The sequence below is a fragment of the Arachis hypogaea genome, chromosome 18 (assembly GCF_003086295.3).
Source record: "Arachis hypogaea cultivar Tifrunner chromosome 18, arahy.Tifrunner.gnm2.J5K5, whole genome shotgun sequence".
Lineage (NCBI taxonomy): Eukaryota > Viridiplantae > Streptophyta > Magnoliopsida > Fabales > Fabaceae > Arachis > Arachis hypogaea.
Window position 1 is genome coordinate 98,528,721 of NC_092053.1, and position 14,941 is coordinate 98,543,661.

Here is a 14,941-nt window from a genome sequence, read left to right on the forward strand (position 1 = left end):
TTTTTAGTATGTTTTTAGTAGAATCTAGTTACTTTTAGGGGTGTTTTCATTAGTTTTTATGTTAAATTCACATTTCTGGACTTCACTATGAGTTTGTGTGTTTTTCTGTGATTTCAGGTATTTTCTGGCTGAAATTGAGGGACTTGAGCAAAAATCAGATTCAGAGGTTGAAGAAGGACTGCTGATGCTGTTGGATTCTGACCTCCCTGCACTCAAAGTGGATTTTCTGGAGCTACAGAACTCAAAATGGCGCGCTTCCAATTGCGTTGGAAAGTAAACATCCAGGGCTTTCCAGCAATATACAATAGTCCATACTTTGGTCGAGTTTAGATGACGCAAAAGGGCATTGAACGCCAGTTCTATGCTGCAGTCTGACTTAAACGCCAGAAACACGTCACAAGCCAGAGTTGAACGCCAGAAACACGTTACAAACTAGCGTTCAATTACTTACTTCTGTAAGCAAACACCAAGTGGGCCCCGGAAGTGGATTTATGCATCAATTACTTACTTCTGTAAACCCTAGTAACTAGTTTAGTATAAATAGGACTTTTTACTATTGTATTAGACATCTTATAATCTTTTGGAACATCTTTGGATTGTATTTTTTGATCCTGTGATCACGTTTTGGGGGCTGGCCTCTCGGCCATGCCTGAACCTTTCACTTATGTATTTTCAACGGTAGAGTTTCTACACTCCATAGATTAAGGTGTGGAGCTCTGCTGTTCCTCATGAATTAATGCAAAGTACTACTGTTTTCTATTCAATTCAACTTATTCCGCTTCTAAGATATCCATTCGCACCCAAGAACATGATGAATGTGATGATTATGTGACGCTCATCATCATTCTTGTAACAACCCAGACCACCCGCTAGCACGATATTGTCCGCTTTGGCACACAAGGCCTCACGGTTTTGCCTTTGACGATAGGGATGCTAGCCGAAGCCCCCCACACTCACTCGTCAAAACGCGTCATGCTAGGGAGAGGTATCCACACCCTTATAAGGCATGCTTTGTTCCCCTCTCCAACCGATGTGGGCCTTACAATCCACCCCCCTAAGGGAGTCTAGCGCCCTCGCTGGCACATCGATCTGGGTTCTGGCTCTGATACCATCTGTAACAGCCCAGACCACCCGCTAGCACGATATTGTCCGCTTTGGCACACAAGGCCTCACGGTTTTGCCTTTGAGGATAGGGATGCTAGCCGAAGCCCCCCACACTCACTCGTCAAAATGCATCATGCTAGGGAGAGGTATCCACACCCTTATAAGGCATGCTTCGTTCCCCTCTCCAACCGATGTGGGCCTTACAATTCTCACTTATGAACGCGTGCCTGACGAACACTTCTGTTCTATATTCAACCAAGCTAGAATGAGTATCTCTTAGATATCTAATACAGGGGACCGAGTCCGAGTTATTAGTATCTTCGTGGTATAAGTTAGAACCCATGGATGGTCATTCCTGAGATCCGGAAAGTCTAAACCTTGTCTGTGGTATTCCGAGTAGGATCTGGGAAGGGATGGCTGTGACGAACTTCAAACTCGCGAGTGCTGGGCGTAGTGACAGATGCAAAAGGATAGTAAATCCTATTCCAGTATGATCGAGAACCTCCAGATGATTAGCCATGCCATGACAGAGCATTTGGACCATTTTCACAGAGAGGATAGGATGTAGCCATTGACAACGGTGATGCCCTTACAGAAAGCTTGCCATGGAAAGGAGTAGGACTGATTGGATGAAGACAGCAGGAAAGCAGAAGTTCAGAAGAACGAAGGCATCTCTATACGCTTATCTGAAATTCTTACCATTGAATTACATAAGTATTTCTATCTTTATTTTCTATTTATTTATTATAATTCGAAGACTCCATAACCATTTGATATCCGCCTAAATAAGATTTACAAGGTGACCATAGCTTGCTTCATACCAACAATCTCCGTGGCATCGACCCTTACTCACGTAAGGTTTTATTACTTGGACGACCCAGTGCACTTGCTGGTTAGTTGTGCGAAGTTGTGAAGTTATGTTTGGACCATGGTATTGTGCACCAGTTATTGGCGCCATTGCCAGGTGATGAGCGGATAATTTATACGCTTTTTGGCATTATTTTTAGTATGTTTTTAGTAGAATCTAGTTACTTTTAGGGATGTTTTCATTATTTTTTATGTTAAATTCACATTTCTGGACTTTACTATGAGTTTGTGTGTTTTTCTGTGATTTCAGGTATTTTCTGGCTGAAATTGAGGGACTTGAGCAAAAATCAGATTCAGAGGTTGAAGAAGGACTGCTGATGCTGTTGGATTCTGACCTCCCTGCACTCAAAGTGGATTTTTTGGAGCTACAGAACTCAAAATGGCGCGCTTCCAATTGCATTGGAAAGTAAACATCCAGGGCTTTTCAGAAATATATAATAGTCTATACTTTGACAAGAATAGACGACGCAAACTGGCGTTCAACGCCAGCTCTCTGCCCAATTCTGGCGTCCAGCGCCAGAAAAGGATCAAAAACCAGAGTTGAACGCCAGAAATGGATCAAAACATGGTGTTCAACTCCACAAATGGCCTCTGCACGTGGAAAGTTAAAGCTCAGCCCAAGCACACACCAAGTGGGCCCCGGAAGTGGATTTATGCATCAATTACTTACTTTTGTAAACCCTAGTAGCTAGTTTATTATAAATAGGACCTTTTACTATTATATTAGTTATCTTTGGATTATCTTTTGATCCTTTGATCATCTTTGGATGCCTGGTTCTTAGATCAGAGGGGCTAGCCATTCGGCCATGCCTGGACCTTTTACTTATGTATTTTTAACGGTAGAATTTCTACACTCCATAGATTAAGGTGTAGAGCTCTGCTGTTCCTCAAAGATTCATGCAAAGTACTACTGTTTTCTATTCAATTCATCTTATTTCGCTTCTAAGATATTCATTCGCACTTCAACCTGAATGTGATGAACGTGACAATCATCATCATTCCCTATGAACGCGTGCCTGACAACCACTTCCATTCTACCTTCGAACTAATGAGTATCTCTTAGATCTCTTAATCAGAATCTTCGTGGTGTAAGCTAGAATGATGGAGGCATTCAAGAGAATCCAGAAGATCTAAACCTTGTCTGTGGTATTCCGAGTAGGATTCGATGAATGAATGACTGTGACGAGCTCCAAACTGGCGATTGCTGGGCGTTAGTGACAGACGCAAAAGGATAGTAAATCCTATTCCAGCATGATCGAGAACCGACAGATGAATAGCCGTGCCGTGACAGGGTGCGTTGACCATTTTCACTGAGAGGATAGGATGAAACCATTGACAAGGGTGATGCCTCCAGACGATTAGCCGTGCCGTGACAGGGCATTTGGATCATTTTCCCGAGAGAAGACCGAAAGTAGCCATTGACAATGGTGATGTATCACATAAAGCCATCCATGGAAAGGAGTAAGACTGATTGGATGAAGATAGCAGGAAAGCAGAGGTTCAGAGGAACGAAAGCATCTCTATTCGCTTATCTGAAATTCTCACCAATAAATTACATAAGTATTTCTATCCTTTATTATTTATCTTTTAATTATCTAATCCAATCACATTTAACCCTACCTGACTGAGATTTGCAAGGTGACCATAGCTTGCTTCATACCAACAATCTCCGTGGGATTCGACCCTTACTCACGTAAGGTATTACTTGGACGACCCAGTGCACTTGCTGGTTAGTTGTGCGAAGTTGTGAACCATGGTATTGGCATCATGTTTTTGGCGCCATTACCAGGGAAAGAAAGAGCGATGAATTTTACATAATTAAAGTGTAATCACAACTTCCGCGCACCAAGTTTTTGGCGCCGTTGCCGGGGATTGTTCAAGTTTGGACAACTGACGGTTCATCTTGTTGCTCAGATTAGGTAATTTTCTTTTTGTTTTCTCTTCAAAAATTTTTTTCCTTTGTTTTCGAAAAAAAAAATTTTAAAAATAAAAATGTTTTCGAAAATAAATTATTCTATGGCTTCAATACTTTCAAGAATGAATTCTAGAGTTTCATGGTAACATGTTGAATCCTATCTGGCTGAAAAGCAATACCCAAACTCCTTTGGGATTGGTCTTCAACTAATCACCTCAATGGATGTAAATCCATTCTAAAGCTTGAATGGCTATTAAGACATGTCTGACCCTTTGATTGGAGCTTTAGACTAAAGAGCACAAGATTCCTGGAATTCATATTAAAGATTTTGAAATCCTTATTTTTATTTTTCAATTAATTTTTGAAAAAAAAATTTGAAAATCATAAAAATCAAAAATATTTTTTGTGTTCTTGTTTGAGTCTTGAGTCATGTTATAAGTTTAGTGTCAATTGCATGTTCATCTTGCATATTTCTAAAAATTCATGCATTTATAGTGTTCTTCATGATCTTCAAGTTGTTCTTGGTAAAGTCCTCTTGTTTGATCTTGATGTTTTCTTGTTTTGTGTTGTATGGTGTTTTTCATATGCATTCTTGAATTCTTAGTGCCTAAGCATTAAAGATTTCTAAGTTTGGTGTCCTGCATGTTTTCCTTGCATTAAAAATTTTTCAAAAATGAGTTCTTGATGTTCATCATGATCTTCATAGTGTTCTTGGTGTTCATCTTAACATTCATAGCATTCTTGCATGCATTCATTGTTTTGATCCATAACTTTCATGCATTGCATCATTTTTCTTGTTTTTCTCTCTCATCATAAAAATTCAAAAAAATAAAAAAAAACATATCTTTCCCTTTTTCTCTCATCAAATTCGAAAATTTGAGTTGACTTTTTCAAAATTTTTTAAAATCAAGTTGTTTCTTATGAGTCAAATCAAATTTTCAATTTAAAAATCTTATCTTTTTCAAAATCTTTTTCAAAAATCAAATCTTTTTCATTTTTCTTAGTTATTTTCGAAAATTATAAAAATGTTTTTCAAAAATGTTTTTCCTATCTTTATCACATAATTTTCGAAAATAACATCACCAATTAACGTTTTGATTCAAAAATTTCAAGTTTGTTACTCACTTGTTAAGAAAGATTCAAACTTTAAGTTCTAGAATCATATCTTGTGATTTCTTGTGAATCAAGTCATTAATTGTGATTTTAAAAATCAAATCTTTTTCAAAACCAATTTCAATCATATCTTTTCAAAAATATCTTCTCATCATATCTTTTTCAAAAATTTGATTTCAAAATATCTTTTCTAACTTCTTATCTTCTTATCTTTTCAAAATTGATTTTCAAAATTTGTTTCAACTAACTAACTAACTTTTTGTTTGTTTCTCATCTTTTTCAAAACCACCTAACTAACTCTCTCTCTAATTTTCAAAAATATCTTCCCCCTTTTTCAAAATTTCTTTTTAATTAACTAATTATTTTAATCTTTGATTTTTAAAAAAGATTTTCGAAAATTACTAACATTTTTCAAAAACCATTTTCGAAAATCACTAACTCCTTTTCAAAAATTATTTTCGAAAATTTTCTTCTCTCTCATCTCCTTCTATTTGTTTATTCATCTACTAACATCTCTCCCTTACTCACAAAAAAAAAAGGATCTCTATTATTATTATTTTTCTGTGCCCTCTTCTTTGTCATATGAGCAGGAGCAAGGACAAGAATATTCTTGTTGAAGCAGATCCAGAACCTGAAACGACTCTGAAGAAGAAACTAAGAGAAGCTGAATTACAACAAACCAGCAAGCACCTGTCAGAAATTATCAAACAGGAAGAGGACATGGCAGCCGAAAATAATAATAAAGTAAGGAAGATGCTTGGTGACTTTACTGCACCTAATTCCAATTTACATGGAAGAAGCATCTCCATTCCTGCTATTGGAGCAAACAACTTTGAGCTGAAACCTCAATTAGTTTCTCTGATGCAGCAGAACTGCAAGTTTCATGGACTTCCATCTGAAGATCCTTTTCAGTTCTTAACTGAATTCTTGCAGATATGTGATACTGTTAAGACTAATGGAGTAGATCCTGAAGTCTACAGGCTCATGCTTTTCCCATTTGCTGTAAGAGACAGAGCTAGAATATGGTTGGACTCTCAACCTAAGGATAGCCTGAACTCTTGGGATAAGCTGGTCAAGGCTTTCCTAGCCAAGTTCTTTCCTCCTCAAAAGCTGAGCAAGCTTAGAGTGGATGTTCAAACCTTCAGACAAAAAGAAGGTGAATCCCTCTATGAAGCTTGGGAGAGATACAAAGGACTGACCAAAAAGTGTCCTTTTGACATGCTTTCAGAATGGACCATGCTGGATATATTCTATGATGGTCTGTCTGAGTTATCTAAGATGTCATTGGACACTTCTGCAGGTGGATCCATTCACCTAAAGAAAACGCCTGCAGAAGCTCAAGAACTCATTGACATGGTTGCTAATAACCAGTTCATGTACACTTCTGAGAGGAATCCTGTAAATAATGGGATGCCTATGAAGAAGGGAGTTCTTGAAGTTGATACTCTGAATGCCATATTGGCGCAGAACAAAATATTGACTCAGCAAGTCAATATGATTTCTCAGATTCTGAATGGAATGCAAGCTGCATCCAACAGTACTCAAGAGGCTTCTTCTGAAGAAGAAGCTTATGATCCTGAGAACCCTGCAATAGCAGAGGTGCATTATATGGGTGAACCTTATGGAAACACCTATAATCCATCATGGAGAAATCATCCAAATTTCACATGGAAGGATCAAAAGCCTCAACAAGGCTTTAATAATGGTGGAAGAAACAGGTTTAGCAATAGCAAGCCTTTTCCATCATCCACTCAGCAACAGACAGAGAATTCTGAGCAGAATCCATCTAGCTTAGCAAACTTAGTCTCTGATCTATCCAAGGCCACTATAAGTTTCATGAATGAAACAAGGTCTTCTATTAGAAATTTGGAAGCACAAGTGGACCAGCTGAGTAAAAGGATCACTGAAATCCCTCCTAGTACTCTCCCAAGCAATACAGAAGAGAATCCAAAAGGAGAGTGCAAGGCCATTGACATAAGCACCATGGCCGAACCTATAAGGGAAGGAGAGGACGTGAATCTCAAGGAGGAAGACCTCCTGGGACGTCCAGCGATCAATAAGGAGCTTCCCTCTGAGGAACCTAAGGAATCTGAGACTCATCTAGAGACCATAGAGATTCCATAAACCTCCTTATGCCATTCATGAGCTCTGATGAGTATTCCTCTTCTGAAGAGAATGAGGATATTACTGAAGAGCAAACTGCCAAGTTTCTTGGTGCAATCATGAAGCTGAATGCCAAATTATTTGGTATTGAAACTTGGGAAGATGAACCTCCCTTGTTCATCAATGAACTAAGTGATCTGGATCAACTGACATTGCCTCAGAAGAGACAGGATCCTGGAAAGTTCATAATACCTTGTACTATAGGCACCATGATCTTTAAGGCTCTGTGTGACCTTGGTTCAGGAATAAACCTCATGCCCCTCTCTGTAATAGAGAAACTGGGAATCTATGGGGTGCAAGCTGCTAAAATCTCATTAGAGATGGCAGACAATTCAAGAAAACAGGCTTATGGACAAGTAGAGGACGTGTTAGTAAAGGTTGAAGGCCTTTACATCCCTGCTGATTTCATAGTCCTGGATACTGGAAAGGAAGAGGATGAATCCATCATCCTAGGAAGACCTTTCCTAGCCACAGCAAGAGCTGTGATTGATGTGGACAGAGGAGAATTAATCCTTCAATTGAGCGAGGACAACCTTGTGTTTACAACTCAAGGATCTCTCTCTGCATCCATGGAGAGGAAGCAAAAAAAGCTTCTCTCAAAGCAGAGTCAAACAAAGCCCCCACAGTCAAACTCTAAGTTTGGTGTTGGGAGGCCACAACCAAACTCTAAATTTGGTGTTGAACTCCCATATCCAAACTCTAAGTTTGGTGTTGGAGAGTCTCAACAATGCTCTGAACATCTGTGAGGCTCCATGAGAGCCCACTATCAAGCTATTGATATTAAAGAAGCACCTGTCTAGCGTTCAACGCCAGAATAGAGCATGGTTCTGGCGCTGAACGCCCAAAATGGGCAGCATCCTGGCGCTGAACGCCCAGAACAAGCATGGTTCTGGCGTTCAACGCCAGAAACGGCAACAAATGGGCGTTGAATGCCCAAAATGGGCACCAACCTGGCGCTGAACGCCCAGAGTTGTGTGCAAGGGCATTTTACATGCCTAATTTGGTGCAGGGATGTAAATACTTGGCACCTTAGGATCTGTGGATCCCACAGGATCACCTCAGGATCTGTGGACCTCACAGGATCCCTACCCACCTCACCCTCTCTTTTTCCATTCATGACAATCCCTTCTGTTTTCTATTCACCACTCACATCCATACACACATCCCTCCATCTCCTCCATATCTTCTTCTTCTTCTATTCTTTCTTCTTTTGCTCGAGGGCGAGAAACATTCTAAGTTTGGTGTGGTAAAAGCATAAGCTTTTTTTTTTTCCATTACCATTGATGGCACCTAAACCTCTAAAAGAGGGGAAGGGAAGACAAAGGCTTCCACCTCCTAGTCATGGGAGATGGAAAGATTCATCTCAAGGGTCTATAGCTCAGTGGTAGAACATGTGGCTGCAAATCAAGAGATCCCTGAGATACCTCAGGGGATGCATTTCCCTCCACATAAATATTAGGAGCAAATCAACACCTCCCTAGGAGAATTAAGTTCCAATATGGGACAATTAAGGGTGGAACATCAAGAGCACTCCATCATCCTTCATGAAATAAGAGAAGATCAAAAAGCAATGAAGGAGGAGCAACAAAGGCAAGGAAGAGACATAGAAGAGCTCAAGGACATCATTTGTTCCTCAAGAAGGAAATGCCACCATCACTAAGGTGGATTCATTCCTTGTTCTTATTTCTTCTGTTTTTCGTTTTCTATGTTATGTGTTTATCTATGTTTGTGTCTTCATTAAATGATCATTAGTAGTTAGTAACTCTGTCTTAAAGTTATGAATGTCCTATGAATCCATCACCTCTCTTAAATGAAAAATGTTTTAATTCAAAAGAACAAGAAGTACATGAGTTTCGAATTTATCCTTGAACTTAGTTTAATTATATTGATGTGATGACAATGCTTCTTGTTTTCTGAATGAATGCTTGAACAGTGCATATGTCTTTTGAAGTTGTTGTTTAAGAATGTTAAATATGTTGGCTCTTGAAAGAATGATGACTAGGAGAAATGTTATTTGATAATCTGAAAAATCATAAAAATGATTCTTGAAGCAAGAAAAAGCAGCAAAGAACAAAGCTTGCAGAAAAAAAAAGAGAAAAAAAATATATAGGCGAAAAAAATAGAAAGAAAAAGCAAGCAGAAAAAGCCAAAGCTCTTAAAACCAAGAGGCAAGAGCAAAAAGCCAATAACCCTTAAAACCAAAAGACAAGGGGAAATAAAAATGATCCCAAGGCTTTGAGCATCAGTGGATAGGAGGGCTTAAAGGAATAAAATCCTGGCCTAAGTGGCTAAACCAAGCTGTCCCTAACCATGTGCTTGTGGCGTGTAGGTGTCAAGTGAAAACTTGAGACTGAGCGGTTAAAGTCAAAGTCCAAAGCAAAAGAAGAGTGTGCTTAAGAACCATGGACACCTCTAATTGGGGACTATAGCAAAGCTGAGTCACAATCTGAAAAGGTTCACCCAATTATGTGTCTGTGGCATTTATGTATCCGGTGGTAATACTGGAAAACAAAGTGCTTAGGGCCACGGCCAAGACTCATAAAGAAGCTGTGTTCAAGAATCATCATACTGAACTAGGAGAGTCAATAACACTATCTGAACTCTAAGTTCCTATAGACACCAATCATTCTGAACCTCCATGGATAAAGTGAGATGCCAAAACTATTCAAGAGGCAAAAAGCTATAAGTCCCGCTCATATGATTAAAGCTATGTTTCATTGATAGTTTGGAATTTATAGTATATTCTCTTCTTTTTATCCTATTTGATTTTCAGTTTCTTGGGGACAAGCAACAATTTAAGTTTGGTGTTGTGATGAGTGGATAATTTATACGCTTTTTGGCATTGTTTTTAGTATGTTTTTTAGTAGAATCTAGTTACTTTTAGGGATGTTTTCATTAGTTTTTATGTTAAATTCATATTTCTGGACTTTACTATGAGTTTGTGTGTTTTTCTGTGATTTTAGGTATTTTCTGGCTGAAATTGAGGGACTTGAGCAAAAATCAGATTCAGAGGTTGAAGAAGGACTGCTGATGCTGTTGGATTTTGGAAAGTAGACATCCAGGGCTTTCCAGCAATATATAATAGTCCATACTTTGGCCAAGAATAGACGACACAAACTGGCGTTCAACGCCAGCTCTCTGCCCAATTCTGGCGTCCAGCGCCAGAAAAGGATCAAAAACCAGAGTTGAACGCCAGAAATGGATCAAAACCTGGCATTCAACTCCACAAATGGCCTCTGCACGTGGAAAGTTAAAACTCAGCCCAAGCACACACCAAGTGGGCCCCGGAAGTGGATTTATGCATCAATTACTTACTTCTGTAAACCCTAGTAGCTAGTTTATTATAAATAGGACCTTTTACTATTATATTAGTTATCTTTGGATTATCTTTTGATCCTTTGATCATCTTTGGACGCCTGGTTCTTAGATCAGAGGGGCTGGCCATTCGGCCATGCCTGGACCTTTCACTTATGTATTTTTAACGGTAGAGTTTCTACACTCCATAGATTAAGGTGTAGAGCTCTGCTGTTCCTCAAAGATTAATGCAAAGTACTACTGTTTTCTATTCAATTCATCTTATTTCGCTTCTAAGATATTCATTCGCACTTCAACCTGAATGTGATGAACGTGACAATCATCATCATTCCCTATGAACGCGTGCCTGACAACCACTTCCGTTCTACCTTCGACTGAATGAGTATCTCTTAGATCTCTTAATCAGAATCTTCGTGGTGTAAGCTAGAATGATGGCGGCATTCAAGAGAATCTGGAAGGTCTAAACCTTGTCTGTGGTATTCCGAGTAGGATTCGATGAATGAATGACTGTGACGAGCTCCAAACTCGCGATTGCTGGCCGTTAGTGACAGACACAAAAGGATAGTAAATCCTATTCCAGCATGATCAAGAACCGACAGATGAATAGCCGTGCCGTGACAGGGTGCGTTGACCATTTTCCCTGAGAGGATAGGATGAAACCATTGACAAGGGTGATGCCTCCAGACGATTAGCCGTGCTGTGACAGGGCATTTGGCTCATTTTCCCGAGAGAAGACCGAAAGTAGCCATTGACAATGGTGATGTATCACATAAAGCCAGCCATGGAAAAGAGTAAGACTGATTGGATGAAGATAGCAAGAAAGCAGAGGTTCAGAGGAACGAAAGCATCTCTATTCGCTTATCTGAAATTCTCACCAATAAATTACATAAGTATTTCTATCCTTTATTATTTATCTTTTAATTATCTAATCCAATCACATTTAACCCTACCTGACTGAGATTTGCAAGGTGACCATAGCTTGCTTCATACCAACAATCTCCGTGGGATTCGACCCTTACTCACGTAAGGTATTACTTGGACGACCCAGTGCACTTGCTGGTTAGTTGTGCGAAGTTGTGAACCATGGTATTGGCATCATGTTTTTGGCGCCATTACCAGGGAAAGAAAGAGTGATGAATTTTACATAATTAAAGTGTAATCACAACTTCCGCGCACCACCAGAGAGAGAACGAACAACAAATTTTACAACCTCTAAGTAACAATTTTCGCATTACCAAGTTTTTGGCGCCGTTGTCGGGGATTGTTCGAGTTTGGATAACTGACGGTTCATCTTGTTGCTCAGATTGGGTAATTTTCTTCTTATTTTACTATCAAAAAGTTTTCAAAAAATTTTTCAAAAATATTTTCCTCTTTTTCGTTTTTCCCAAAAAAAAAAATAATTATGTTCTTCAGAAATTTTAAGAATGAATTCTAGAGTTTCATGAAGCATGTTGAAGCCTGGCTAGCTGTAGAGCCATGTCTAAATTCTTTTGGACTGAGGCCTCCACATGTTAGGCAATTGCTTGTACTGCTGAAGCTTGGCTGGCCATTGGCCATGTCTAGTGTTTTGGACCAGAGCTTTCACTGAAAGCTTGGCTGGCTAGTAAGCCATGTCTAATTCCTGGACTGGAGCTTTAGACTAACATTAAAGATTCCTGGAATTCATATTAAAAATTTTGGAATCCTTATTTTTTTTTCAAATAATTTTCGAAAAATACCAAAAAAATTAGAAAATCATAAAAAACAAAAAAAATTGTGTTTCTTGTTTGAGTCTTGAGTCAGATTTTAAGTTTGGTGTCAATTGCATGTTCATCTTGCATTTTTCGAAAAAAAAAAATCATGCATTCATGGTGTTCTTCATGATCTTCAAGTTGTTCTTGGTAAATCTTCTTGTTTGATCTTGATGTTTTCTTGTTTTGTGCCTTTTCATGTTTTTCATGTGCATTTTTGCATTCATAGTGTCTGAACATGAAAGATTTCTAAGTTTGGTGTCTTGCGGTTTTCTTTGCATATAAAAATTTTCAAAAATATGTTCTTGATGTTCATCATGATCTTCAAAGTGTTCTTGGTGTTCATCTTGACATTCATAGCATTCTTGCATGCATTCATTGTTTTGATCCAAAATTTTCATGCATTGAGTCTTTTTCATATTTTTCTCTTTCATCATTGAAAATTCAAAAATCAAAAAAATATCTTTCCCTTTTTCACTCATAAATTTCGAAAATTTGGATTGACTTTTTCAAAAATTTTTAAAATCTAGTTGTTCTTATGAGTCAAATCAAATTTTCAATTTAAAAATCTTATCTTTTTCAAAATCTTTTTCGAAAATCAAATTTTTTTCATTTTTCTTATTTATTTTCAAAAATTTTAAAAATATTTTTCAAAAATCTTTTCTTAATTTTATCTTATAATTTTCGAAAATATTCTCATTAATTAATATTTTGATTCAAAAATTTCAAGTTTGTTACTTACTTGTTAAGAAAGATTCAAACTTTAAATTCTAGAATCATATCTTGTGATTTCTTGTGAGTCAAGTCATTAATTATGATTTTAAAAATCAAATCTTTTTCAAAACTAATTCTAATCATATCTTCCTATCATATCTTTTTTAAAATCTTATCTTTTTCAAAAATTTGTTTTTCAAATATCTTTTCTAACTTCTTATCTTCTTATCTTTTCAAAATTGACTTTCAAATCTTTTTCAACTAACTAATTGACTTTTTGTTTGTTTCTTATCTTTTTCAAAACTACCTAACTAACTCTCTCTCTCTAATTTTCGAAAATCTCTTCCCTCTTTTTCAAAAATTCTTTTTAATTAACTAATTGTTTCAATTTTTTATTTTAATTTGATTTTATTCCTAATTTTTGAAAATCACTAACCCCTTTTTAAAATTTTATTTTCGAAAATCCTCTTTCTCTCTCATCTCCTTCTATTTATTTATTCATCTACTAACACTTCATCTCACCCAAATTCGAACCCCCTCTTCCATCTGTGTTCGAATTTTCTCTTCTTCCCTTCTTTACATTACATTCTTTTCTTCTTCTACTCACATAAGGGGACCTCTATACTGTGGTAAAAAAGATCCCTATTATTATTTTTTTTGTTCCCTCCTTTTTCATATGAGCAGGAGCAAGGACAAGAATATTCTTGTTGAAGCAGATCCAGAACCTGAAAGGACTCTGAAGAGGAAACTAAGAGAAACTAAATTACAACAATCCAGCAAGCACCTTTCAGAAATTTTTGAACAGAAAGAGGAGATGGCAGCCGAAAATAATAATAATACAAGGAAAATGCTTGGTGACTTTACTACACCAAATTCCAATTTACATGGAAGAAGCATCTCTATCCCTACCATTGGAGCAAACAATTTTGAGCTGAAACCTCAGCTAGTTTCTCTGATGCAACAAAATTGCAAGTTCATGGACTTCCATATGAAGATCCTTTTCAGTTCTTAACTGAATTCTTGCAGATCTATGATACTATTAAGACTAATGGAGTAGATCCTGAAGTCTACAAGCTCATGCTTTTCCCTTTTGCTGTAAGAGACAGAGCTAGAGTGTGGTTGGACTCTCAACCCAAAGATAGCCTGAACTCTTGGGATAAGCTGGTCACGGCTTTCTTAGCCAAGTTCTTTCCTCCTCAAAAGCTGAGCAAGCTTAGAGTGGATGTTCAAACATTCAGACAGAAAGAAGGTGAATCCCTCTATGAAGCTTGGGAGAGATACAAGCAACTGACCAAAAAGTGTCCTTCTAACATGCTTTCAGAATGGACCATCCTGGATATATTCTATGATGGTCTGTCTGAATTAGCTAAGATGTCATTGGATACTTCTGTAGTTGGATCCATTCACCTAAAGAAAACGCCTGCAGAAGCTCAAGAACTCATTGACATGGTTGCCAATAACCAGTTCATGTACACTTCTGAGAGGAATCCTGTGAGTAATGGGATGCCTCAGAAGAAGGGAGTTCTTGAAATTGATACTCTGAATGCCATATTGGCTCAGAACAAAATATTGACTCAGCAAGTCAATATGATTTCTCAGAGTCTGAATGGAATGCAAGCTGCATCCAACAGTACTCAAGAGGCATCTTCTGAAGAAGAAGCTTATAATCCTGAGAACCCTGCAATAGCAGAGGTGAATTACATGGGTGAACCATATGGAAACACCTATAATCCCTCATGGAGAAATCACTCAAATCTCTCATGAAGGATCAATAAAAGCCTCAACAAGGCTTTAATAATGGTGGAAGAAACAGGTTTAACAATAGCAAGCCTTTTCCATCATCCACTCAGCAACAGACAGAGAATTCTGAGCAGAATCCATCTAATTTAGCAAACTTAGTCTCTGATCTATCTAAGGCCACCGTGAGTTTCATGAATGAAACAAGGTCCTCCATTAGAAATTTGGAAGCACAAGTGGGCCAGCTGAGTAAAAGAATCACTGAAACCCCTCCTAGTACTCT

General features: G+C 37.9%; 2 non-coding genes across 2 annotated transcripts; both read right to left on the reverse strand.

The window, feature by feature from the left end:
* Positions 1-6,115: 6,115 nt before the first annotated feature.
* LOC112774767 (small nucleolar RNA R71) lies at positions 6,116-6,223 on the reverse strand. The gene has a single exon (XR_003189229.1). It is a non-coding gene; the product is annotated as a small nucleolar RNA R71 (small nucleolar RNA).
* A 7,907-nt stretch (positions 6,224-14,130) lies between these two features.
* Positions 14,131-14,238, reverse strand: LOC112773501 (small nucleolar RNA R71). Its single transcript, XR_003188048.1, has one exon. It is a non-coding gene; the product is annotated as a small nucleolar RNA R71 (small nucleolar RNA).
* Between the last annotated feature and the right edge of the window lie 703 nt (positions 14,239-14,941).